Source organism: Populus nigra, chromosome 15, assembly GCF_951802175.1.
Source record: "Populus nigra chromosome 15, ddPopNigr1.1, whole genome shotgun sequence".
Lineage (NCBI taxonomy): Eukaryota > Viridiplantae > Streptophyta > Magnoliopsida > Malpighiales > Salicaceae > Populus > Populus nigra.
In genome coordinates this window covers 6,672,837-6,698,781 of record NC_084866.1, presented here as the reverse complement: position 1 = coordinate 6,698,781, position 25,945 = coordinate 6,672,837, and the positions used below count along the sequence as shown (strand labels likewise).

Sequence of the window (25,945 nt, the reverse complement as noted above, 5' to 3'; positions counted from 1 at the left end):
GTCATTTTACAGCTAGCACAGAGGAGGCACAAAAGATGTTGTCTCCTTTGGATTAAAGCTGAAAACAAAACATGATCTGCAGCTCCAAAATCAAGCAAGAGAATCATGGAGACTAACAGGAAGTTGCAGAGAAAAGAAAAGAAATCAGATGGGATAGTTGTGTAGAGAACAAGGAAAGAAACGCAGACGGGGGGTTGTTCTCAAAATGACAATGAACAATACCATACTAATTAAATCCTATGGGGCTGTTACATTTGGTATCAGAGCCGACATCATTGGCTGTCCGGTTGTGTCGACGGGGTCGTCGGGCTCCTTAAGGGGGATGAATTGTAATATCCCACATCGGCGGGTGAGGGAGTGGTAACTGGCCTTATTAAGAGTGCTGGGTGCCAACTTGTTGTACGTGTTTTGGGGCATCAGGCTCAGAAGTGGGCTCGCGTTACTAAGAACAAAACCGTGAGGGCGGTAAGGCCTAAAGCGGACAATATATGGCAAGTTTGGCCGTGTTGTTACATTTAGTATCAGAGCCGACCTCACTGGCTGTCTGGTTGTGCTGGCGGGGTCGTCGGGCTCCTTAAAATGTAAAAACAAAAAAAAAAACAAGAAGTGGAACCAAAATGACTCCACCATCGCTGCCGATTTCTAAATCGGCAGCGACGCAGTTTGGCTACCAATTTCTGAATCGACAGCGATGCAATTTCGGGCTGCCAATTTTTGAATTGGTAGCGACACAATGTTGGGCTACCTATTTCTGAGTCGGCAGCGACGCAGTTTCGACACATTGTCGGGTCGCCGATTTCTAAATCAGCAGCACCACAGTTTCAAGCTGCCGATTTCTAAATGCGCAGCGAAGCAATCGTTGGCCGTTGATTTTGGAATCGACAGCAACACAATTTGAGGCTGCTGATTCCTGAATTAGAAGCGACACAATTTGAGGCTGCCGATTTTGGAATCGACAGTGACTTTAAAAAAACCGGGATTTAGTGTGAGACTGACCTATCCTAGTGGAAAGAAAGGGAATGGAAATCAGTTCAAGGATAAACTAAAAGGGGGATTAGGGCAGCCTTGGTCCAACATCCAAACACCCCTTTTTTTTGCTTTTAGGAAAGGTATAAATGCAGCAAGGAGAGAGAGGGGGGGACACCCTCCTCAAAAATGATATGCATGCTCTGGTCCCCTTCCCTCTCCCTAAAGTGAGCTGCATGCTCTTGTCCCCTTCCCTCTCCCTAAAAATAAGATGCTTGTCCCCTTCCCTCTTTCCCTTTCCATGGAAAGAACTTGACCAAACCCCGACTGCTAGTGCCCTTCTTAGGCGTGAGAGAAAGAAGGGAGAGCTTGACAGGAGGCTGGACAGCTGCAAACATGAAGGGAGTATAGGCCTAAAATCGGTGGGAAACTAACAAAAGGAGGAGAAAAACTGAAAGAGAGGAAGAGGAAGGAGCAATTGGGAGTAGAAGGGGAGAAATGTTGTCAAACCCCTCCCAAAAATGCTAAATCCGTGAGGTATGAACCATGTCTTTCTCCACCTGTTCTTAAGGTCTTGAAATCGAAAGGAAGAAGAAAACTATGGATGCATGGCCTAGGAACTTTACTCCAACTGTTATGGAAAGAACTAAGCTAAAAGGGGGGACAAAAACGGGGCTGGATGAGGGGACCTAATTCCAGAATATTTAACAAAAGATTATATGCTGGAATTGATGGTTTTAATGTGTGTGTTCTGCTGGAATTTATTGAAAGATTATATGCTGGAATTGATGGTTTCAATGTGTGTGCTCCACTGGAACTTAGTGACAATTTATGTGTTGGGTTGTTACAGCATGTGTGGTGTGTGTTCATGCCAAAATGTGGGTTGGGCAGCAAATTAGTTTTCGCTACCGAATGGGGTGTTATGCAACGAATTGTGATTCGCTGTCGAAACTGAGTTTTCTGCAGTGAATTAGCATTCGCTGGCGAACTGTGTGTTTTACAACAAATTTGAGAGTCACTGCCGAAGTTGAGTTGGCTGCTGCGAATTTGTGATTCGCTGCCAAAACTGAGTTTCCTGCAGCGAATTAGCATTCACTATCGAATTGTGTGTCCTGCAGCGAAATTATGATTTGCTGCCAAAACTGAGATGTCTGCAGTGAAATTAGCATTCGCTGCCGAAATGTGTGCTCTGCAACGAATCTGTAATTCGCTGCCGAAGTTGAGTTGTCTGCAGCGAATTGTGATTCACTGCCCAAACTGAGTTGTCCGCAGCAAATTAGCATTCGCTGCTGAAATGTGTGTTTTGTAGCGAATTTGGGAGTCGCTGTCGAAGTTGAGTTTGCTGCTGTGAATTTGCGATTCGCTGCCGAAACTGAGATGTCTGCAGCGAATTAGCATTCCCTGTTGAAATGTGTGTTCTGCAACGAATTTGTGATTTGCTGTTGAAGTTGAGTTGTCTGCAGCGGAATTGTGATTCGTTGCTGAAATGTGTGTTCTACAGTGAATTTGTGATTCGCTGTCGAAGTTGAGTTGTCTGCAGCAAATTGTGATTCGTTCCCGAAACTGAGTTGTCCGCAGCGAATTAGCATTCACTGCCAAAATGTGTGTTGTGTTGCGAATTTAGGAGTCGCTGCCAAAGTTGAGTTGGCTGCTGCGAATTTGCAATTCGGTGCGGAAACTGAGATGTCGGCAGCGAATTAGCATTTTCTGCCGAAATGTGTGTTCTGCAGCGAATTTGTGATTCACTGCCGAAATGTGTGTTCTGTAGTGAATTTGTGAATCGCTGCCGAAGTTGAGTTGTCTGCAGCGAATTGTGATTCGCTGCCGAAACTGAGTTTTCTACAGCGAATTAGCATTCGCTGTCGAAATGTGTGTTTCGCAGTGAATTTAGGAGTTGTTGTCGAGGTTAAGTGGGCTACTGCGAATTTGGGATTCGCTGCCGAAACTGCGTTTCCTATAGCGAATTAGCATTCGCTACCGAATTGTGTGTCCTGGAGCGAAATTGTGATTCGCTATCGAAACTGAGTTGGCTGCAGCAAGTAGCAAGTGCTGCTGCAAAATGTGTTGGCTGCAGTGAACCAGTTTTCGCTGCTGAAATTATAGCGTCAGCAGCGAAACAGTTTTTGCTGCCGCATGGGCAGCCTGCAGCGAACCAGTTTTCGCTGTCGAAATTGTGGTGCCAGCAGCGAACCAGTTTTAGCTGCCGAATTGGGCAGCCTGTAGTGAACCAGTTTTCACTGTCGATTTCTACAGTAGGCCTTCTAGGCAGAAATGACTTAAATGCTAGGAATAATTTCATGGTATGATGGTGTAAAATGTAGAACACTTGAATGTGAACATATGAACTCTTGAAATAAGTGTGGTGATGAATGTGAATTGAAGTTGCAAATGAATTGATTGTTGACATTGGTGTCTTAGGTGTTGTGGTCGGGATCAGACCACCGCCAGGACAAGGATAGACCACAAGTGGAGAAGGTAGGTGGTTTCCACCTTTCTCCCATTTTGATGTTTATGTTTTGAAATGATTCACTTGTAATGATATTTTATTTAAATCCTTGTTGTAAGAGGAAACGATGAAGAAGAGTTGGATTAAATTCTTGATGATTGTCGAAACGACTATGAAATGTCGAACAAGTTCTTGATGAATGTTGAAACAATGGTGAAAATGTTAAGTTCTAAAATGACCCATTTAAGGTGAACATCTTATTGAGTTGTGATGAATACTAAACCGAATATGAGATGTTGTTGGGGCTATTATGAATTTGGGCTGCTAATGAATGGTAGTATGAGCAGTACGAAGGATCTACTGTTGTATTCTTATTGAATGTAATGGTGATGAATGATTGTATAAGTATTATTAAGAATCTACTGTTTTATTATATTGAATGTAATTGTGATGAATATATTACCAATGATCTACTGTTGTATTTTTATTGAATGTAATGGTGATGAAAGATTGTATGAGTGTTATGAAAGACGTACCATTGTATTGTATTGATGGTTAATTACCACAAATGGTGGTGTGAGTATTACGGGGGATTTATTGTTGTGTTGCATTGAATATTAACTGTCATGAATGGTTGGATGAGTGATACAAAGGGTATTGTTGTGTTATACTGAATGCTAAACCGTTATGGGATGTTTGGTTCTGCATTATAAAGGATCTATCATCGTGTTAGGAATGATAAACTACTAGGAAATGGTGGTACGAGTATCCCGAAGGGTTTGCTATTATGGTGCAGGGAATGTCAAATTGTCATGAATTGTTTGATGAAACAATTATTAGCTTTGGCTAATGGCATCCAAATGGATGACCGAGAGGTTAATGGCATCTGAATGGATGACCAAGACAAATGATTGATTAGCTTTGGCTAATGGCATCCAATGGATGACCGGAACAAATGATTGATTAACTTCGGCTAATGGCATCCGAAGGGATGACCGAAATAAATGATTGATTAGCTTTGGCTAATGGCATCCGAAGGGATGACCGAAATAAATGATTGATTAGCTTTGGCTAATGGCATTCGAATGGATGACCTGGGTAAATGATTGATTAGCTCCGGCTAATGGCATCCAAAGTGGATGACTGGGATGAACAAAGATTAGCTTCTACTAATGGCATCCGAATGGATGACCGGGATAAATGATTGATTAGCTCCAACTATTGGCATCCTAAATGGATAATCGAGATGAATAAATGATTAGCTATGGTAATGGCACCATAGATGAATTACCAGAATGAATAAATGATTAGCTTCGGTAAATGGCATCCTAAATGGATACTCGAGATGAATAAAGGATTAGCTACGGTAATGGCACCCTAGATGAATTACCAAAATGAATAACTGATTATCTTCGAAAAATGGCATCCTAAATGGACAATTGAGATGCATAAATTACTAGCTTTGGCTAATAACATCCTAGGTGGATAACCGAGATGAACAAATTATTAACTACGACTAATGGTAAATGGATAGTTGAGATGCATAAATTACTAGCTTCGGCTAATAGCATCCTGGGTGGATGATTGAGATGAACAAATGATTAATTATGACTAATGACATCCTAAATGGATAATCGGGATGAATAAATGACTAACTTCGGCTAATAGCATTCTAAATGGATAATCAGGATGAAGAAATGACTAGCTGCAATTAATCGCATCTTTAGGTAAATGACCGAGATGGAAAAAAAAATATGAGTAGCTACGGCTAATGGCCACCTAGTGGATGACAGGATGAATAAATGATTGGCTTCGGCTAATGGCCTGCTAAGAGGATAGTCAAATTTGAGTGTATGAGTTAGTTTTAAGAACTGATGCGTTCATGTATACTACGTTTCGTATATACTAGGTATATGAAAGGACTATAATAGTTATGCTTTAAACAAAGAAAAACATTAATTCAACTAACGGCATTTGAAATGAATGATCGGGTTTGAGTACTGCGATTAGCCTCGGTAATTGATGAATCATTAACGGTGGTATTTACATGAATGAAATGCGACTTTAATCTTGTTTTATTATGTTTTCTTAAATGGCCTATAATGCTTAAAATTACCTTGTGTAGTAACAAGGACATCATACCAATATGGTGCATAAGGAAATTCATTTCGTGGCTCAGACATTTCAGAAAGAATTATATACTCGCATATTATGGGTGATATGAGTTCTGTATGAACGGACATGCAAAGAATTATATAATCCTTTTTGTAAAAACTAGTAATTAAATATTGAAATGGAATACGAACGAGAATGTACAAATAGGTTGATATGAAGTGTATGAATACTCATATAAGGTATTCATCTAATGAGGACATCATGTTGTAAGAATCACACGCGGTAGGATAATAAAAATACTAGTTGTGTAACTTGTTGTTCGACACTCTTGTGATGATACAAGATTAGAACAAGAATGGAAATTTATGAATATGTCGATATGATGTAATGTAAAAAAAATAAATTCCAGTACTTTGGCCTTGAAAAGGCGGGGTCATTACACATTATATTTAACTAAGTTTATTATGTCAAGGTGAAAAGGTTACGCTAATGGTGTAAGAATAAATATAGTATAAACTCAACATGGACTTTAATATTTGATACTAACATGTTTTGTATTTGTTATCTTGTTCACTTTTAATACTTTGCTTGTTAAATGGTTAATCTAGATTTATGTTGTATAACCCTTGGTACAACAAATACTTGGCACTTTCATAGCCCAGCCGTATGGTATAACCGACACTTGGGCTATGAAAGAAACTTGATTTGTTGTTAACATAAGTTATAATCATGAATACCTGACAACATTTACAAGTATTAGCATTATTCGAATAAGATAACTAACGTAATCATGTTAACAATTTATAATCCGATTGGAACCTCCTTTGTGTGTGGTTTCCAGTAGAGTAATAAAAAAAGTTTATACTATACTTGTTTGAAATGTCATTAGTGGATCCTCTAACCTAGACAATTAGTTTATCCTTGTTTAATCCTTATATCAATATCACATCTCAAAGCTCTCTTCAACTCCTTTTCTATTATTATTTATTTCTTTATTTGTAGTTTATACAGTTAACCTCCCCGTGGTTCGACCTCGGTCTTGCCGGGTTATTTATTACTTCAACACTCCTACACTTGGGAGAAGATATCAACTATTTGGTCATGTCATGTTTTTGGCGCTGTTACCGGGGAGGTAAATTCTTGTATAAATTATAATATTTATTTTATTCTCTTTTCACTTTTCATTTTATCTAACTCTACTTCTTTTGTTTTGTTTCTTTTTCTTTTCTTTTCTTCCTTTTATTCTCTTCTTACACGTGCATGAGAGTTTGATCACGTACAATAAGTGGTAGACTTTGTAGGGTATGCTTATCATTTTCAGAAAATATGACCGAAGAAGATAACCAATCGCTTCATAATGAGAATAACCGTGTTAGAACACTTAGAGACCACATGAATCCCACAAGAACAAGTGCACTCTTATGCATAATTTTCCCTCTTGATGCATCTCATTTTAATTTTAAGTCAGACATTATTCAACTTTTACCTTCTTTTCATGGCTTAGATCTAGAAAATCCATACTTGCATTTGAGAGAATTTGAGGAGGTTTGTAACACCTATAATGACTTAAATTATAGCATGAACACCATCAGATTAAAACTTTTTCCTTTTTTATTAAAAGATAAAGCTAAAACATGGCTGCAAAATCTTAGACCAGGATCCATTCGTGCGTGAGATGAAATGCAACAACAATTTTTAAAGAAGTTTTTCCCGTCTTACAGAACAAACTCTTTCAAAAGACAAATGATCACTTTCACTCAAAAACCAAGAGAAACATTTTACCAATGTTAGGATAGATATCGAGACTTACTTAATACTTGCCCTCATCATGGTTTTGAAACATGGAGATTGGTCTCACATTTTTATGAAGGGTTAACACCTAAAGATAGACAAATGGTGGAATTGATGTGCAATGGGACTTTTGAAGATAAAGACACTAATGAAGCAATGGAATATCTAGACTTACTAGCTGAAAATGCTCAAAATTGGAACACTACAAGCACTTATGAGGCACCACGTAAAACTCAACCTCATACATCTAGTGGAGGAATGTATAACCTTAGGGAAGATCATGACCTCCAAGCCAAGTTTGCATCTTTAGCTAGAAAAATCGAGACACTAGAATTGAAAAGGAGTGGTCAATTAAAATCTGTTTAAGAAATTATATGTCAAATCTGTGAAACCAACTTTGCCTTCTTTTAGGGAATGCCTCCATGAACAAGCCCATGCTTTAAATAGTTTTTAAAGGCCCAATCATAACCCATACTCGCAAACATATAACCCTAGTTGGAGAAATCATCCAAATTTTAGTTGGAAGAGTAATGCACAAACTTCACAACCACCATTTCAAGCACACCATAATTTCAAAAATTCTCATGGATATGCACCTCCTTATACTCCACCTCCTATAAGAAATCTTGAGGAAACATTGCATGCATTCATTGAAAAGTAAGAGACAATCAACACTCAACTTGCTCAAAGCATGACAAATTTTAAAGATAATCTTGCAAAGTTCACATCTGCTCTCAGTTTTTAAGAGAAAGGTAAGTTTCCATCTCAACCACAATAAAATCCCAAGAGGCAATACAATGCAAATGCAAGTAGTTTTAGAAGCCAACATATGGATCAAGTCAAATCAGTCATCACTCTTCGCAGTGGTAAGGTTATTGAAAAACCAACTCTTGAACCTTGTGAGAAAAATGATGAGTCAATCTCTGAGGGTAAGGAAGGGGTTGAATCTGAACATTGCAAAGAAAAGATTGATTTCCCGCCAGCACTTCCATTTCCTTATGTCATGACTAAACAAAGAAAAGTCAATCACAACTCTGAAATCTTTGAAACTTTCAAACAGGTAAGGATCAATATACCTTTGTTGGATGCTATTAAACGGGTATCTTCTTATGCTAAATTTTTGAAAGATTGTGCATTGTGAAGAGAAAACTAAATGTGAAAAAGAAAGTTTTTTTAGCCGAACAAGTAAGTGTCATTCTTCAAAACAATAATGCTTTGAAATATAAAGACCGTGGTTGTCCTAAAATTTCTTGCTTTATTGGAGAACATAAAATTAAAAGAGCTTTACTTGATCTTGGAGCTAGTGTGAATTTACTTTCATATTCAGTTTTTCAAAGTCTCAATGAGTTAAAACTAACTTCTGTAACTCTCTTACTGGTGATAGATTTGTAAAAGTGCCTAGAGGAATAGTTGAGAATGTGTTAATATAGGTTGATAAATTCATTTATCCTGTGGATTTTATTGTCTTGGACACACAAACTGTTGAAGCATGTAATTGATCATGAGCTAGTCTGTTTCTTGCTACTTCTAATGGATTGATTAATTGTAGGAATGGGCAAATGAAGCTATCTTTTGGAAACATGACACTGGAGATAAATATTTTCAACATTTGCAAGCAACTTGGAGATAATAATGATTTACAGGAAGTGGGCTTTACTGAAAAATTAGTTCATGATCAATTTCAAACCACTTCCAGTGAAAATGAGATTGATGAATTTGATGATTTACAAATGGTTTATTTTTAGGAAGAATCAAAGGCAAATAGTTGGAGACTGAAAATTGAGAAATTGCCACCATGATCAATTGAGTCCATACCTTTAAGTGTTCAACCACCAAAACCTGATTTGAAACCGTTACCATTCAATCTCAAATACTCATTTTTAAGAGAAAATGAAACTTTTCCGGTAATAATCTCTTCCAAACTTAATGCACATCAAGAAGGTAAGTTATTACAAACTCTGAAAATCCACAAAAATACATTAGGATGGACCATAGCTGACATAAAATGAATTAGTCCTTTGATTTGCACACACAGGATTTATTTGGAGGAAAATGCTAAACCCTCCAGAGAAATGCAACAAAGGCTTAATCCTAATATGAAAGAAATAGTGAAAAATGAAGTCATTAAGCTTCTAGATAATGGAATCATTTATCCTATTTCTAATAGCAAATGGGTAAGTCCTACCCAAGTTGTACCCAAGAAGTCTGGAGTCACTATGATAACAAATGAGAAAAACGAGTTAATTCCAACTAGGACTATTACTGGTTGGCGCATGTGTATTGACTATAGGAAACTTAATTCAATGACTAGAAAAGATCATTTCCCTTTACCTTTCATGGATCAAATCCTAGAAAGAGTTACAGGTCATGAATTTTATTGTTTCTTAGATGGCTATTTAGGTTACAACCAAATAGAAATTGCATTGGAAGATCAAAAGAAGGTCCATTTAGTAATTTTGCATATCAAAATATGCCTTTTGGATTATGTAATGCACCAACCACGTTTCAAATATGCATCCTCAGTATATTTAGTGATATGGTTGAACGTTTTCTTGAAATTTTTATGGATGATTTTTCTGTTTTTGGTGATTCATTTGATGAATGTTTGACTAACTTAGAAAAGGTTTTGAGCAGGTGTGAGGAGAAGAATCTTGTACTGAATTGGGAAAAATATCATTTTATGGTACCAAACGGCATTGTCCTTGGTCACATTGTTTTATCGAAAGGAATTGAGGTTGACAAATCCAAAATCGAGTTAATTGCTAACTTGCCAACACCAAAATCTATTAAAGATGTTAAATCATTCTTAGAACATGCTAATTTTTATAGAAGGTTCATCAAAGATTTTAGTGTAATATCTAAGCCCTTAAGTAACCTTCTAACAAAGGATAATATTTTTGAATGGACTGAACATTATGAAGAAACCTGTGTTAAACTTAAAAACTTGCTTACTTTTGCTCCTATCATTCAACCTCCTAATTGGTCATTGTCTTTGAAATAATGTGTGATGCTAGTGATTATGCCGTGGGTGCTGTCTTGGGACAAAGAAAAGATAAGAAACCTTATGTGATTTACTATGCAAGTAAAACTTTAAATAGTACTCAAATGAATTACACCACCACTGAAAAAGAATTACTTGCAGTAGTATTTGCATGTGAAAAATTCAAGTCTTATCTTGTTGGCTCACCTGTTGTTGTTTTCAGTGATCATGTAGCATTGAAATATCTTCTTTCTAAGAAAGATTATAAGGCTAGATTGGTGCGGTGGATTTTGTTACTTCAAGAATTTTATATCGCAATCAAAGACAAGAAAGGCACTGAAAATATTGTTGCAGATCATTTGTCAAGATTGACAAGAGATTCGAGATTTGACATTACACCAATCGATGATTACTTTCCTGACAAATCTTTACTTTCCGTCTCTACAATGCCTTGGTTTGCTAATATTGTTAATTTTCTTGTTTCAGGACATTTCCCAGCTTATTAGAGTACCCAAGACAAAAGAAAGTTCTTGATCGAAATGAAAAACTTTTCTTGGGATGACCCTTATTTATTCAAATATTGTCCTGATCAAATATTTCAAAGATGCATTCTTGACAATGATATAAGTAGCGTCACGAAATTTTATCATTCTAAGGCATGTGGGGGTCATTTTTATCAAGAAAGACAACTGCAAAAATCTTACAAAGTGGATTTTGTTGGCCCACCATATTCAAGGACTCACTGCATTCTACAAGACTTGTGAAAATTGTTAAAAGTTAGGATCTATTTCAAAACATCATATGATGCCTTTAAATCCTTTCTTGTCATTAAGATCTTTGACTGTTGGGGTATGGATTTCATGGGTCCATTTCCTCCATCATTTGGTTTCTAGTACATATTAGTCTTAGTAGATTATGTTTCAAAATGGATAGAGGCAATTTCAAGTCGAAACAATGATAACAAAATAGTGATAAAGTTTTTGAAAGAAAATATTTTGAGTTGATTTAGAATCCCTCGAGCCATGATAAGTGATGGTAGAATAAATTTCTGCAACAAGTCATTTGAGTTTCTAATGAAGAAATATGGAATCACACACAAAGTTGCCACCCCTTATCATCCTCAGACGAGTGGACAAGTAGAACTTGTTAATAGGGAGATCAAACAGATACTGGAGAAAATAGTGAACCCTAATAGGAAAGACGAGTCTTTAAGACTTAATGATGCACTTTGGGCTTATCGAACTGCTTATAAAACATCATTAGGTATGTCACCTTATAGATTAGTCTATGGAAAACGTTGTCACTTGCTTGTGGAACTTGAACATAAAGCTTATTGGGCTACTAAAGCTTTTAATTCAAACCTTGATAATGCTAGTCAACTACAAAAATAACAAATAAATGAGCTTGAAAAAATAAGAAATGATGCATATGAAAATTCAAGAATTCATAAAGCAAGAATTAAAGAGTTTCATGACAAGAAAATATTGAGAAAAACATTCAATGTTGGTCACAAAGTTTTGCTTTATAATTCTTGACTCCATTTATATCCTGGAAAACTAAGATCAAGATGGAGCGGTCCTTTTATTATGAAACATGTGTATCCATATGAGGCATGTGATATCAAGAATCCAAAGAATGGCAATGTTTTCAAGGTAAATGGGCATCGTTTGAAAGTTTGCTTTGACAATTTTTCATTTAAAAATGACTCTATTGAATTGAGTGATCCTATATATAAAAATTGATTCTTTTTCTCACATTGTTTTTGTGTTTTTTTTTGGTATGAATTAAGGATGGCCTGAGTAAGGAGTCTTTAGATAATCTTCTATTGACTCTTGAGACGCACCCTAGTGGAGATGTGCATCGTGCAATTCATGATTTATAGCCACAATTCCATAAAGAATATGTTAAACATATTCTTGGGAATCTGACTAAAAAAACCCTATTTGCCAGTTTCTAAGAAAACTTGATGGGAAGTGATTAATACTTAAAAAGGTCATTTTTAAGAAAACTTGATTGGAACACTGTTCAGTTATTAGGTCATATCTGGAGCTGTAGATCTTGAATTTCAGTTTAATTTATATGGATAGAAATATAAGAAATAGGCCTACAATGTTCATGAATAGTGAAAGACCCAAATTTGCCGTTTTCAAATCCAAAGTTTCCTCACAAAAGAAAAGTCAGAATCTGTCCTGCAATCCAATCCAAACACTGCTCAGAATTTTACCCATATCTGGAGTTCTAGAAGGACAAATGACGTGATATTCGGTGGGTGGAAGGAAAAGACAATTTCCAACAACTTTCATGAGAAGACCTGCTCAAATTCTGATGGCAACAATGATATTTCATCCAGACAAGAGCTTGAGGGCTATCCACCACGTCCACTAGCAGCACTACTCAGTATTTTAGCCATATCTCGAGTTCTAGTGATCCAAATGCTCTGAAATGTTATGGGTGGAAAGAAAAGATGATTGCCAACAACTTTCATGCGGAACACATCCAAATTCTGATTGCAGCAATGTCAATTCATCCAACCAAAATGCTTGAGTGCTGCTGTCCACCAAGTCCACTAAATCAATAGTTGGCCACTACATCAATAATCAATTACCAAATGAATAGTTCTGAATTTTAGCCTATAAAAGGAGGCATTTGCCATTAATTTAGAAATCTTGGTTCTTCATATCAAGATCATGTTCTTGCTTTCTCTTTATATTTTTGTAATGCTTAAGTTTTGCTTTCATTAATCTCTTGTTTATGCTTTTCATTTTCTTTACTATACTTAGTTAACTTATATCATGTTTATGTTCTTATATTGTTTATTTATGTTTTTCTTCTTTATAATGTCTAGCTAAGTTAATTATGTCAAGGTGAAAAGGTTTCACTAATGGTGTTAGGATAAGTATAATATAAACTCAACATGGACTTTAATGTTTATATCCAAGAAAGTTTGCTATTAACATGTCTTATCATTTTTATCTTATTAATTCTTAATATCTTGTTAAATGGTTAATCTAGATTGGTGTTGTATAACACTTGGTACATCAAATACTTGATCCTTCATAGTCTTCGACCGACATCGTTATTATGAGAGGAACTTGATTTGTTGTCAACATAAGTTACCATCATGAATACCTGATAAAATTTATAAGTATGGTGTTATGTAAATAAGATGATTAATATGATCATGTTGATAATTTATAAAGAGTTTATACTTTATTTATCTCTAATACTATTAGTGGATCCTTTAACCTTGACATTTGTTTTTATCATTGTTTAATCTTCACATTTATCTTACATCTCAAAGTCCTCTTTAACTCATCACCACCACCACCACCATCATCATCATCATCATCATTTATTATTTGTTATTTATTATTATTATTATTATTATTATTTATAATTTATATATTTCACCTCCCTGTGTTCAACCCCGGTCTTGCCGGTTTATTTATTACTTTGACACTCTTGCACTTGGGATAAAACATCAACTCTTTGATCGTGTCAGGAAGCCTATCTTCGACCTATAGAGAGCGTTTAAGCTGTTCTTGGATGTAAAACTAAGGAAAGATGTGAGCTACAATCACAACTACTTGTACATACACATGCTTTTTCAAAATAAATAAATAAGTAAATAAATAAAATAGAGAGAGAGAGAGAGAGAGAGAGTGAAACTCCAAATGGCCTACATATAGGTGGTATGATTGCATTTTCAATTTCTCATCTATAAAATCTTCTCTTCCTTCCCTTTATTTCTACTCAACCCATACATTCATCATATATAGAAGTGTGTAGAAATGGCAGGTCCCTCAAGTCATCATCACATAAGAAATATTTGTGTTTTTGGTGGATCCAGTCCTGAAAAGAAAATGAGTTTTTAGAATCAGCAAATCATCTTGGTTAGGTACTAGCTGCGAGAAAGATTCATTTAGTGTATGGCGGAGGCTGCCTTAGGTTAATGGGGGGGTGTCAATAGCTGTATTTTTAGGAGGCAGTCAAGTTTTGGGGGTTGTACCCAAAGCTTTAGCAAAAGGGGACATCATTGAAAAAACAATTATAGAGGAACTACAGGTCTCCACAATGTCTAATTGAATGAATGTGATGTTTAACCATGTTGATGCCTTCATTGCTTTACTAGGTGGTCTAGGCACATTGGAAGAGATCTTTCATATTTCCTCTTGGCCCCAACTGCACATTCACCATAAACCTATAGGTTTGTTAAATGTTAATGGTTTTTATGATAATTTATTGTCTTTTCTTGATCAAGTTGTGGAACAGGAATTTCTAACATCTTCGGCACGACAAATGATAATCTTTACTGCTACTGCTGAACAATTGATTAATCAACTACAATATTTCATCCTTATACTTGATCCCTCCATGAGTCACATAAATTGGTCAACTATGAAAAGCCGTAAAAAGCTTTAGATTGGATTTGAGCGTTCATTTGTGAAACCTTGTGTCCTTTGGTTTTATTAGCATTTTATTTTGTTTTGTTATTTCTTATATTTGTTTAAGCGTTCATTAAGTGTTTCAGGTTTATCAGTATTCTTTGTTTCAGGTGATGTCTTCTGTACTTTATCTTTTTACCTTAGGATATTGAGGACAATGTCTCGTTTTGGTTAGGGGGGAGAGTAGTAGTTGATATTAAAAAAAATTAATTAACTAACTGTGTTTTCTATTTCATAAACCATTTGCAAAAATGTTGTTACTAGGATGGCAGAGTAAAGGAGTTCTTTTGTTAAAGTGACTCTTGAGACGCATCTTAGTAAACATTCTTAACAAGGTCTATCAGAATACTTGAAATATTCAGGTTTACAAACTCTCGCATTGTTATCACTTGAGTCTACTCATATACTCATTTAACAAGTATTCATAAACCTTCATTTTCACACACACACACTTTAACATATAAGTGTGGGTTGCATATTGAATTATTACATTATTTATGTTCTTTTGTTAAAGGTAACAACTAAGAAAAAGGGATAGTATATAATTTGCAAAAAAAAAAAAACAAATTGATAAGATTGATGGTAATAAAAACATAGATAAGTTTGGTTTCGTAGCCTCCCAAACCTAAGCAATTAAGCCTGAAAGGGTGTTTTAACACCTAATACCCTAAAGTCAACTGACTTGGGAGCTGTTGGCCCAAAGCTTGTTACATGGTTTAAGGAGAAAAGCTTAAGGGAATCAAACATTGCACTATCAACGTATCAGTATTTGGAACCCGAGTTACTAAGCTCGTAGGGGTGTGTCAACGCCTAATTCCCTAAGACCAATTGGTATGGGAGTCATTAGCCGAAAGCTCGTTACATGGGTTAAAGATGCATTGTGTTTTAAGTTATATATATATATAATAAAAAAAATAGAGATAATAATCATAACCCAAGGAAGTTAACCTTAAACATTAGAACCAAATTTTGTTTTCTTCCAAGTAAAGCCCCATAACTTGTGTTGAAATATTGAGCACAAAAGGAAGGTTTATTAATATCTTGTTTAAGAAGTATGAAGCAGATATATAAATTTAATGAGAGTTTGTTTATTTGGATAGATTAATGGAAGTTAAATGATGAATGCCTTGCTTTGTGGAACTTGCAAATTGTTTTTCTATTTTACCGCTTTGATTACTAGGGACTAGTAATAAGCTGATTGGGGGGTGTGATTAGTACTTAAAAGTGCATTATCACTAAGGCTTTATATCATCATATTGCTCTTAAAGTATCATCAAATTCCCTAACTTAAGCATGTTTTATAATAACAAGTCTGATAACATAAGATAGCTTTAATTTATGATAAATGCTTATTTTAAATGCAGGCCTATCACATAAATTAAAGGATTGATTGATGAGTTCAACTACTGAAATTAAGAAGACAAAGAGAGGGTTAAGCTTAGAAAAGAGATGCTGGTTCAGTCTAAACTGAAATATTGTTCAGTCATTGAATCATAGCTGGAGCTGTAGATCTTGGATTTCAATTTGGTTTATATGGCTAGAAAACTAAGACATGGGCCTAAAACATTCATGAGAAGTCCAAGACTCAATTCTGCTATTTGGAAGTCCAAATCTTAGCAACAATAGAGAAGTCAGAATCTGTTTAACTCATATCTCGAGTTCTAGAAGTCCAAATGCACCTATTCTTTTTTGTTGGAAAGATGAGATAATTTTCTAGAACTTTCATGAGGACAATTTATTCAAATTCTGACATTAGCAATGATGTTTTGTTATGAATAGGAATCTCCAAAGAATTAATCTAAGACCCAAGATGATTTAAGTAAATTTTATGGTATGCGAAATTTCCAACTATCCAGTTTTACAATATTGAATGTATCTTTCAAATCGATCGTTGGATCAGGCTGTAATTTTATATAGGGTCTTAAGATATAATATTTTACCTTGTGTTAAATTGGAGGTTGATCAAACTTCGCGAAGGTCCTGAAAATAAAAACACAATGTCAATTCAGTGCATAAACTAAAATTTAGCTGGATAAGTTGGGGTATAATAGTAATTGACTCATAAAACCTAATGTAACTATGCTTGCTGCTACTATTCACGAGGAACATTAGCTAAAAATTGAGGAAGAGGCTTCTCTCTTGCCTCTCTTTAAAAATCATTTGAGAAATCTTTCCAAATTATGATATTGAAGCTTGCAAATAGGTTTGTGAGGAGAGAAACACACTTAGGTTGAAATTAGGAAGCTTGGTTGAAAGAGAGGAACTTGAGGGACAAGTATGGGTAATGAGGAGGAAGAACAACTGAAGAAGAAATTGGGAAGAACTCTTCAATTTAAACTCAAAATTATTGATAAAAGTATTCTTTTTAAGTTTTACTTGATTTCATAGTTAGTAAAAGATAACTGAAAAATCCTTAATGTTGTGATTCTAGGGTTCTTGAAAATATATAGGAAATAAGAGTTTCTTTGAACATGAAGTAATGATAATGGATGTTATGATGCATGAAACATTTAGTGTGCTTGTCAAATTTATCTCTCATGTAATTAAAATTCTGATAGTCTTACTAGCCAACTTTTAGTTGAAATTACAACTTGAAAACGATGTGATTTATAGTTGATGTATTATAAAAATTGTAGGTATAGATGTTATCTTTCAAATAGAACTAGGCTTGACTTATTTGGAGTTTTATAACTCCAGATATGAGAAAACAACCAAGTAAAGGTCCAGACCGACATAGTACTAAATAGATTTTGGGTGCTATAGTAATTGTTAATTTGGAGCCTTAAAATGATGTAATTTATAGTTGATGTCTTTATAAAAGTTGTCGATATGGAAGTTATTGTTTACATGGATCTAGTCTTGACTTATTTGGAGTTGTATAACTCCAAATATAAAAAACTCACTGAGTAAGGGTCCAAACTGATATGGTACCAAACATATTTCTTATGCTACTGTAATGAGTTAGTTTAGATTTGTAGATGATAAAATTAGGTGTTGTATCCATTATGAAAGTTGTGGCTCTATGTATTAGCTTTCCATAGAGACAAATCACAGTCGAAAAGGAGTTTTAAAACTTTAGTTACGATTAAAATATCAAACAGTGTTTGGGGTTGGATGGACTAAACGAGCTAAGACTAATCATGCTTTAATCTTTACTTGAAATTTTTTGTTGGTTAAAGGTTCTAACACTTAAAATGATGTAGTAAAAATTGATGAAATGAACACTTAATGTTAATACCCATGTTTTAGCCTATAGAATTTTAGATGGAAGAATCCTTGAGGATGTACATGTTTTTTTTTATTAAGGTATGTATATTAACCAAAAAATAGCAAAATACAGTAAAGGATATTAACCCTACAAGGGGCACCGACGGACAAACCCACTTACCCTAAACAGTACAGGAACAACGTTAATAACCGGGGTAAATTCTGGGAACAACTAGGAGAAATTGTCCTCAAAACCTAAATAACCAATAATCAAATCAAATAGGATTGAAAATATCATCAGAAAATCCCCATGTAATATGAAGTTTTCTATTAGTACTCGAAGAAGTCATATTATGAATAGAATTAACTTTTGAAACAATACAACTAACAATATCTCTAAAAATCATCGAACCAGTACGGGGAGCATTCCTTTCCCTCCAAATATAATAAATAGTAGCAATTAACATCAATCTCATAATCACAGAATTAAGAGAGCGATCTCCACTCAAGTTAGAAAGCTAAGAGACGGTGTTAACCTAAGAACAACAGCGAGACATAATAAGACATCTGGAGCATAAATCAAACCAAATGCGATGGGAGAATGAGCAATCAAATAATAAGTGGTCAACATCTTCCTTATCACCTCCACATAAATGGCATTGGATAGTCTGAATAACAACATAGCACCTTAGCTTATCCTAAATAGAGAGAGCATCATGAATAACAACCCATAAGATAAATGAAAATCGCATAATAGCATGTTTATACCAAACAAGATTCTACAACTCCACTTTATCTCGAACAAGACGAATAGAGTTCCAAGCGCAACGAATAGAGAATGTACCCTTTGGAGCATCCTTCCAACATACAAGGTCACTCTTATCATCTGGGAGAAAGGAAGTGGGGAGTACATCGAATAACCTCAATCCATTCGGGGGATCTAGGAGGTGGCCAAATCCACTCCTTACTAACAATAATAGAACCCAACTATGCATCCATTCCTAAGCCATAATTAGTAATAATCCTATCCCCAAAGAACTCCACCAAGGGGCCTAACAGATGCCAATTATCAAACCATAGTGAAATAGAACGTTCATCGCCAACATAGAAGTAGATAAATTTTTGAATAACTCCAAGAAGACCAAAAATCTTTCTCTAGCTCCAAGAATAGTTTCCAGGGCAAGGAATCTCCCAAATACTCCTACCATGCAACAAATAAGAAGATATCCATGAAGACCATATAGATTTGGCTGGATTACAAATAGACCATAAGTGTTTAACCATTGTTGTCCAGTTCCATACCTCAAGATTTTTGACACCCAAACCCCCTTCCTTTTTAGGCAAACAAATTGTATCCCAAGCAACTTTTGCATTACCATAAGAAAAATCACTACCTTTCCATAAAAAAGACCTCAATAAAGAGGTTATTTTCTCAATTTTTTTTTTTTTTTTTTTGGTAAGTTGACGTATGTATTAAAAGAAGAAGATACAAACATTATAAGGGGCATACCCCAGATTTACAATGATAACAGAAACATAAAACAACAGATGGCTACAAGCTAGCCACCGACCATAACACTGAAACCTCACTGGATTCGTTAGGGAAACCAATACAACCAGCTAACTAACAAATTAAGAATCTATGGTATTCACCCTCCAAGCTCGTTGGATCCTTTTGTTTTCATTTGTTGGTGCGACATTCCTCATCAAATCAAGCTTATCACGAATGATACATTCGATTTGATTAAAGACCAAATTCGAAGTTCTAGAAATTCCAGCAAAGATCCTTGCATTCCGTTCTTGCCATACATGATACACTGTAGCTGCAAAACTCAGTTTACGAGAAAAATTGACGAAACTCTTGCCATGCCAATAACGTTGAGAAGTTGAATAAAAAGGCAAGACCAATACATCTGAATAGAGAAAAGGATGGAGTTGAGAAGTTGAAGTCTATCCACATAAGAAAGATAGCGGTTCAACCAACTCCTCGCTTTAGCCATGATTTGGTCCACAAGAACTTAACAACTATAAGAAGATAGCTTTGAAGTAATAAGATTCCACCAAGATACCTAACCAATAATTTTTCTTCCCTATAGCCGAGAGCACCAAGAAACTACAAATTTATATTAGGATCAACACCATACAAGAACAAACTACTGATGCGAACCTCGTGATCATGTGGCCACGCAACCCACAATTAAGATTGAGATCTGATTCTAGAAAGTTGAAATATATCTTATAGGGCTATGACACAATGGAAACCTGCCCCAAGGCAACAACGTTATTGGAATGAGTAGAATGACGCCACAAAGCTAGTTAATCTTTGATAAGTTGGATTTAGTTCATTCAAAAACTGAAGAATGCAAGAATCACTCTCACATTAAAACTGAAAAGTTCAGAAGAAATATTCATCAATGGATGTCGAAATTTTGGTTACATGAGTTTAAATAGTTCTTGAAAAATTAACCCTAATGGACCATATGGACTTATATGAGGTTGATTCGTACTTAAAAGTGTATTTTTATCAAAGTTTTATGTCATCATTTTGCACTTGAAGTATTAATAACTCCTTAACTAAAGCATGTTTTATAATAACATGTCTACTAATATAAGATACCTTTAATTTATGGTAAATGTTCATCTTAAATGCAGGCCTATCACATAAATCAAAGGATTGATTGATGAGTTTAACTACTGAAATTGAGAAGACAAAGAGAGGGCTAAGCTTATAAAAGAGATGCTGATTCAGTCCAAACTAGAACACCATTTGGTTATTGGATCATAACTGGAGCTGTAGAACTTGAATTTAAGTGCAGTTTATATGTATGGAAAGCTAAGACATAGGTCTAAAACTTTCATGAAGAGTCTAAGATTTAAAAGTGCCATTTTCGAGTTCAAATGGTAGCAACAACGGAGAAGTCAGAATTTGTCCTGCAGCCCAGACACTATTCAGTGTTCAACCCATATCTCGAGTTCTAGAAGTCCATGTGTCAATTCTTGTTTTGTTGGAAAACTGAGACAATTTTCCAGAACGTTTATGAAGACTATCTATTCAAATTCTAATGTTATAAATGACGTTTTGTTCAGAAAAGAAGATAAGGATTGTCACCAAGTCAAGATGTGGTCACCCATTCAACAAAGTCATCAAATCAATAGTTCTGAATTTTGGCCTATAAAAGGAGACATTTGTCATGCATTTAGGCATCTTGGTTTTCAGATCAAGATCTTGCTCTTGCTCTCTTTCATTGTTTTGTAATGTTTAAGTTTTATTCCATGTTATATTTTCCTTAATCTCTTGTTTATGCTTTTCATTTTCTTTACTATAATTATATAATTATGTTCTTATCTTGTTTATCTATGTTTCTTTTATTCATAATGTTGTTAACATAAGTTATCACCATGAATACCTGATAATATTTACAAGTATTGGCATTACTCGAATAAGATAATTAATGTAATCATGTTAACAATTTATAATCCGATTAGAACCTCCTTTATGTGTGGTTTCAAGTCAAGTAATAAAAAGAGTTTATGCTATACTTGTTTGAAATACCATTAGTGGATCCTCTAACCTTGACAATTATTTTATCCTTGTTTAATCCTTACATCAATATTACATCTCAAAAGTTCTCTTCAACTCCTTTTTATTTATTGTTTATAATTTTATATAGTTCATCTCCCTGTGATTCGATCCCGGTCTTACCGGGTTATTTATTACTTCGACACTCTTGCACTTGGAATAAGACATCAACTCTTTGATCATGTCAAGTTTTTGGCGCCCTTACCGGAGAGGTAAATTCCTGTATAAATTATAATATTTATTTTATTTTATGTTTTCACTTTTCACTTTTCTTGTATCTAACTTTTGTTTCTTTTATTTTGTTTATTTTGCTTTTGTTTTCTTCTTCCTTTTATTCTCTTCCTACACATGCATGAGATTTTGTTCACGTACATTAAGTGGTAAACTTTGTAGAGTATCCTCATCATTTTTAGAAAATATAGCCAAAGAAGATAACTAGTCGTTTCATAATAAGAATAATCGAGTTAGAACACTTAGAGACCACATGAATCTTATAAGAACAAGTGCACCATCATGTATAGTTTTCCCTCCTGATGCATCTATTTTCAATTTTAAGCCAGGCATTATTCAACTTTTACCTTCTTTATATGGGTTAGAAAATCCATTCTTGCATTTAAGAGAATTTGAGGAAGTCTGTAACACCTATAATGACTTAAATTGTAGCATGAACACCATCACATTAAAACTTTTTCCTTTTTCATTAAAAGATAAAGCTAAAACATGGCTATAAAATTTGAGACCAGGATCCATTCGTGCTTGGAATGAAATGCAACAACAACTTTTAAAGAAGTTTTTTCCGTCTCATAGAACAAACTATTTCAAAAGACAAATCACCACTTTCACTAAAAAACTAGGAGAAACATTTTACCAATGTTGAGATAGGTATCGAGGCTTGCTTAATAGTTGCCCTCATCATGGTTTTGAAACATGGAGATTGATTTCACATTTTTAAGAAGGGTTAACACCTAAAGATAGACAAATGGTGGAATTGATGTGCCATGGAACTTTTATAGATAAAGACCCTAATGAAGCAATGGAGTACCTAGACTTGCTAGTTGAAAATGCTCAAAATTTGGACTAGAATTGAAAAACAGTGGTCAATTAAAATCTATTCAAAACATACAACCCTGGTTGGAGAAATCACCCAAATTTCAGTTGGAAGAGTGATAACAATAATGCACAAACTTCACAACCACCATTTTAAACACACCATAATTTCAAAAATTCTTATGGATATGCACCTCCTTATGCTCCACCTTCTAGAAGAAATCTTGAGGAAACATTGCATGCATTCATTGAAAAGCAGGAGACAATCAATACTCAACTTGCTCAAACCATGACAGATTTTAAAGATGCTCTTGTAAAATTCACATCTGCTCTCAGTTTTCAAGAGAAAGGTAAGTTTTCATCTCAACCACAACAAAATCTCGAGGTTAGTTAAAACCAACTTTTGTAACTCTTTTACTTGTTGATAGATATGTAAAAGTGCCTAGAGGAATAATTACAGATGTGTTAGTACAAGTTGATAAATTCATTTATCCTGTGAATTTTATTGTCTTGGATACACAACCTGTTGAAGCATGTAATCAATTCCAATTATTTTAGAACGTTCATATCTTGCAACTTCTAATGCATTGATTAATCGTAGGGATGAACTAATGAAGCTATTATTTGGAAACATGACATTGGAGATGAATATTTTCAACATTTGCAACCAACCTGGAGATGATAATGATTTACAGGAAGTAGATCTTATTGAAGAATTAGTTTATGATCAATTTGAATCTACCTTGAGTAAAATAGAGTTTGATGAATCTGAAGAATTGCAAATGATTTATTCTCAGGAATAAATCAAGTATAAGAAAGGCACCAACAATGTTGTTGCAAATCATTTGTTAAAACTAATAATAGATTCGACATATGACATCCCACCAATCGATGATTACTTTCCTAATGAATCCTTACTTTCTCTTAGTTCAATGCCTTGGTTTGCTAATTTTGTCAATTTTTTTGTTTTAGGATATTTGCCAGCTGATGCGAACCTCGTGATCACGTGGTCACGCAACCCACACGCAAAGACACCAATTCCCGGAAAGCCAAGTAAATCAGGTTTGATAGGAGTGTGACACAAAGATAACTTGTACCTAGGCACCAACACTATTGAAAACGGAGACCCCCACCCAACGAATATTGATTCGCGAACGAGAAGTATAAGGATGACGTCACAAAGATAGTTGTTCTTCGATAAGTCATTTTCAGTTCTTTAGAGAACCAAGGAAGGGAGATTATCCCACCAACACACAATAAGTGCAGCAAAGAAGTTTATTGATCTGAAAATTACATAACCTTACATGTTTGGTTATGCCTTTATTTATACTAACTCTAGACTTAAGAAAACCCTAATGGACCCCTCTTAGGTGGATTTATATGAAGCCCACTTACAATTGACCCAAATAAGTAATAATAACCCAAAAACTAAGAAGAAAATAATAAAAATAATAAAATTCTGAAAATTATCATGCTAAATATGCTAGAATCAGATTTGTCATCTTTAAGAAGTCCCAAATAAACTAGGACAAATCTGATTTGGAAAATTTGTGTTGCTGCCCCCCTTTGATGTCCTTGATTAGCTTGGATTTCCTTGTTTAACTTTTACAAATAAGAAAACAAATTTCCTCCTTTGTTGCTGATTTAATTACTTTCCTTCCTAAGTTAGGAAAAGCATTAAATAGTCCTCCTCTCTTTAGGAATAAGATATGGCCAACTTCCTTACTTAATTAAGAGAATCAATTGCTGACTTTTTATCCTTGTAGCATTAGGAAAAACAAGCCTAACAAGGCTGGTATTGGGCCGGACACATCAACCCCATGTTCCACACGAATTGGGCTCTTCTTGGACCTGAACTAGATGGATTAAAGGCTGCCTTTCATGCTCCTTAAATGTCTCAAGCCCATCTAAGTCCATTTTGCTCCATATGTTCTGAACAAGCCCATTCAATGCTTCTTTATGCTTCTTTAAGCTTCTTTGCCCTAGCTCCTGTGATTGGCCCAATTGGCACCTCCAATGGGTCGTTGGTATTATTATGCTTGGTGTTGGGCTGATCCGTATCATCCCCTCGCTCTTCAAAAGGATTCGACCTCGAATCATCACCTACATCAAACAGAGTAAGATCAGAAACATTAAAGGTAGCTCTAACACCATACTCACCTGGCAAATCAACTTTATAAGCATTGTCATTGATCCTCTCAAGGATCTGAAATGGCCCATCTCCTCGTGGTTGTAGCTTTGATTTCCTATGGGCCGGAAATCTCTCTTTGCGCATATGCACCCAAACCCAATCGCCGGGCTGAAAGACAACATGTTTGCGCCCCTTATTGGCTTTGGTCGCATACACACGATTCCTCTTTTCAATCTGTTGCCGCACACTCTCATGAAGTGTGTTCACCACCTGTGCTTTACGATTACCATCCAGACTAACCCTTTCATCAATTGACAAAGGAATCAAATCCATTGGAGTTAAAGGGTTAAATCCATACACAATTTCAAATGGTGAAAATTCAGTAGTAGAGTGCACACTACGATTATATGCAAACTCTATAAATGGCAAACAATCTTTCCAATTCTTTAAGTTCTTTTGAATGACAGCACGCAGAAGTTGTGTTAAGGTCCTATTAACTACTTCGGTTTGTCCATCTGTTTGGGGGTGACAAGTAGTTGAAAACAACAGTTTAGTACCCAATTTTCCCCATAACACCTTCCAAAAATAGCTAGGGAACTTAACATCTTTATCAGAAACAATGCTCTTAGGGACCCCGTGAAGCTGTACTATCTCCCTAAAGAACAAATCAGCAATGTTAGTTGCATCATCAGTTTTATGACATGGAATGAAGTGTGCCATCTTTGAAAACCTATCAACAACTACAAAGATGGAATCCTTACCCCGTTTTGACCTAGGTAAACCTAAGACGAAGTCCATTGAAATGTCTACCCATGGTTCTTTCGGTACAGGCAAAGGGGTATACAAGCCATGTGGTTGAGTCCTAGACTTTGCTTTTCTACACGTTATGCATTTATCACATATGCGTTGCACATCTTTTTTCATTTTAGGCTAATAAAAATGCTCATGCAACACATCCAAAGTCTTAACAACACCAAAATGCCCCATCAACCCGTCTCCATGTGCTTCACGTACAAGCAATTCACGTATAGAACTTAATGGAACACACAAACGATTCTCTTTAAACAAATATCCATCAAGTCTATAAAACTTTCCAAAAGCCAAAGTTTCGCAAGCATCGTAAACATTTGCAAAATCACTAGCATCCTTGTACAATTCTTTTATGTGTTCAAATCCTAGAAATCTAGCATCCAAAGTAGATAAAAGAACATAGCTGCGCGAAAGTGCATGAGCCACA

The 25,945-nt window shown here is 35.3% G+C and overlaps 1 pseudogene; it reads left to right on the top strand.

Moving 5' to 3' along the window:
* The first annotated feature begins 2,113 nt into the window (after positions 1-2,113).
* Positions 2,114-25,945, top strand: part of LOC133674687 (uncharacterized) — a 186,535-nt pseudogene continuing 162,703 nt past the window's right edge.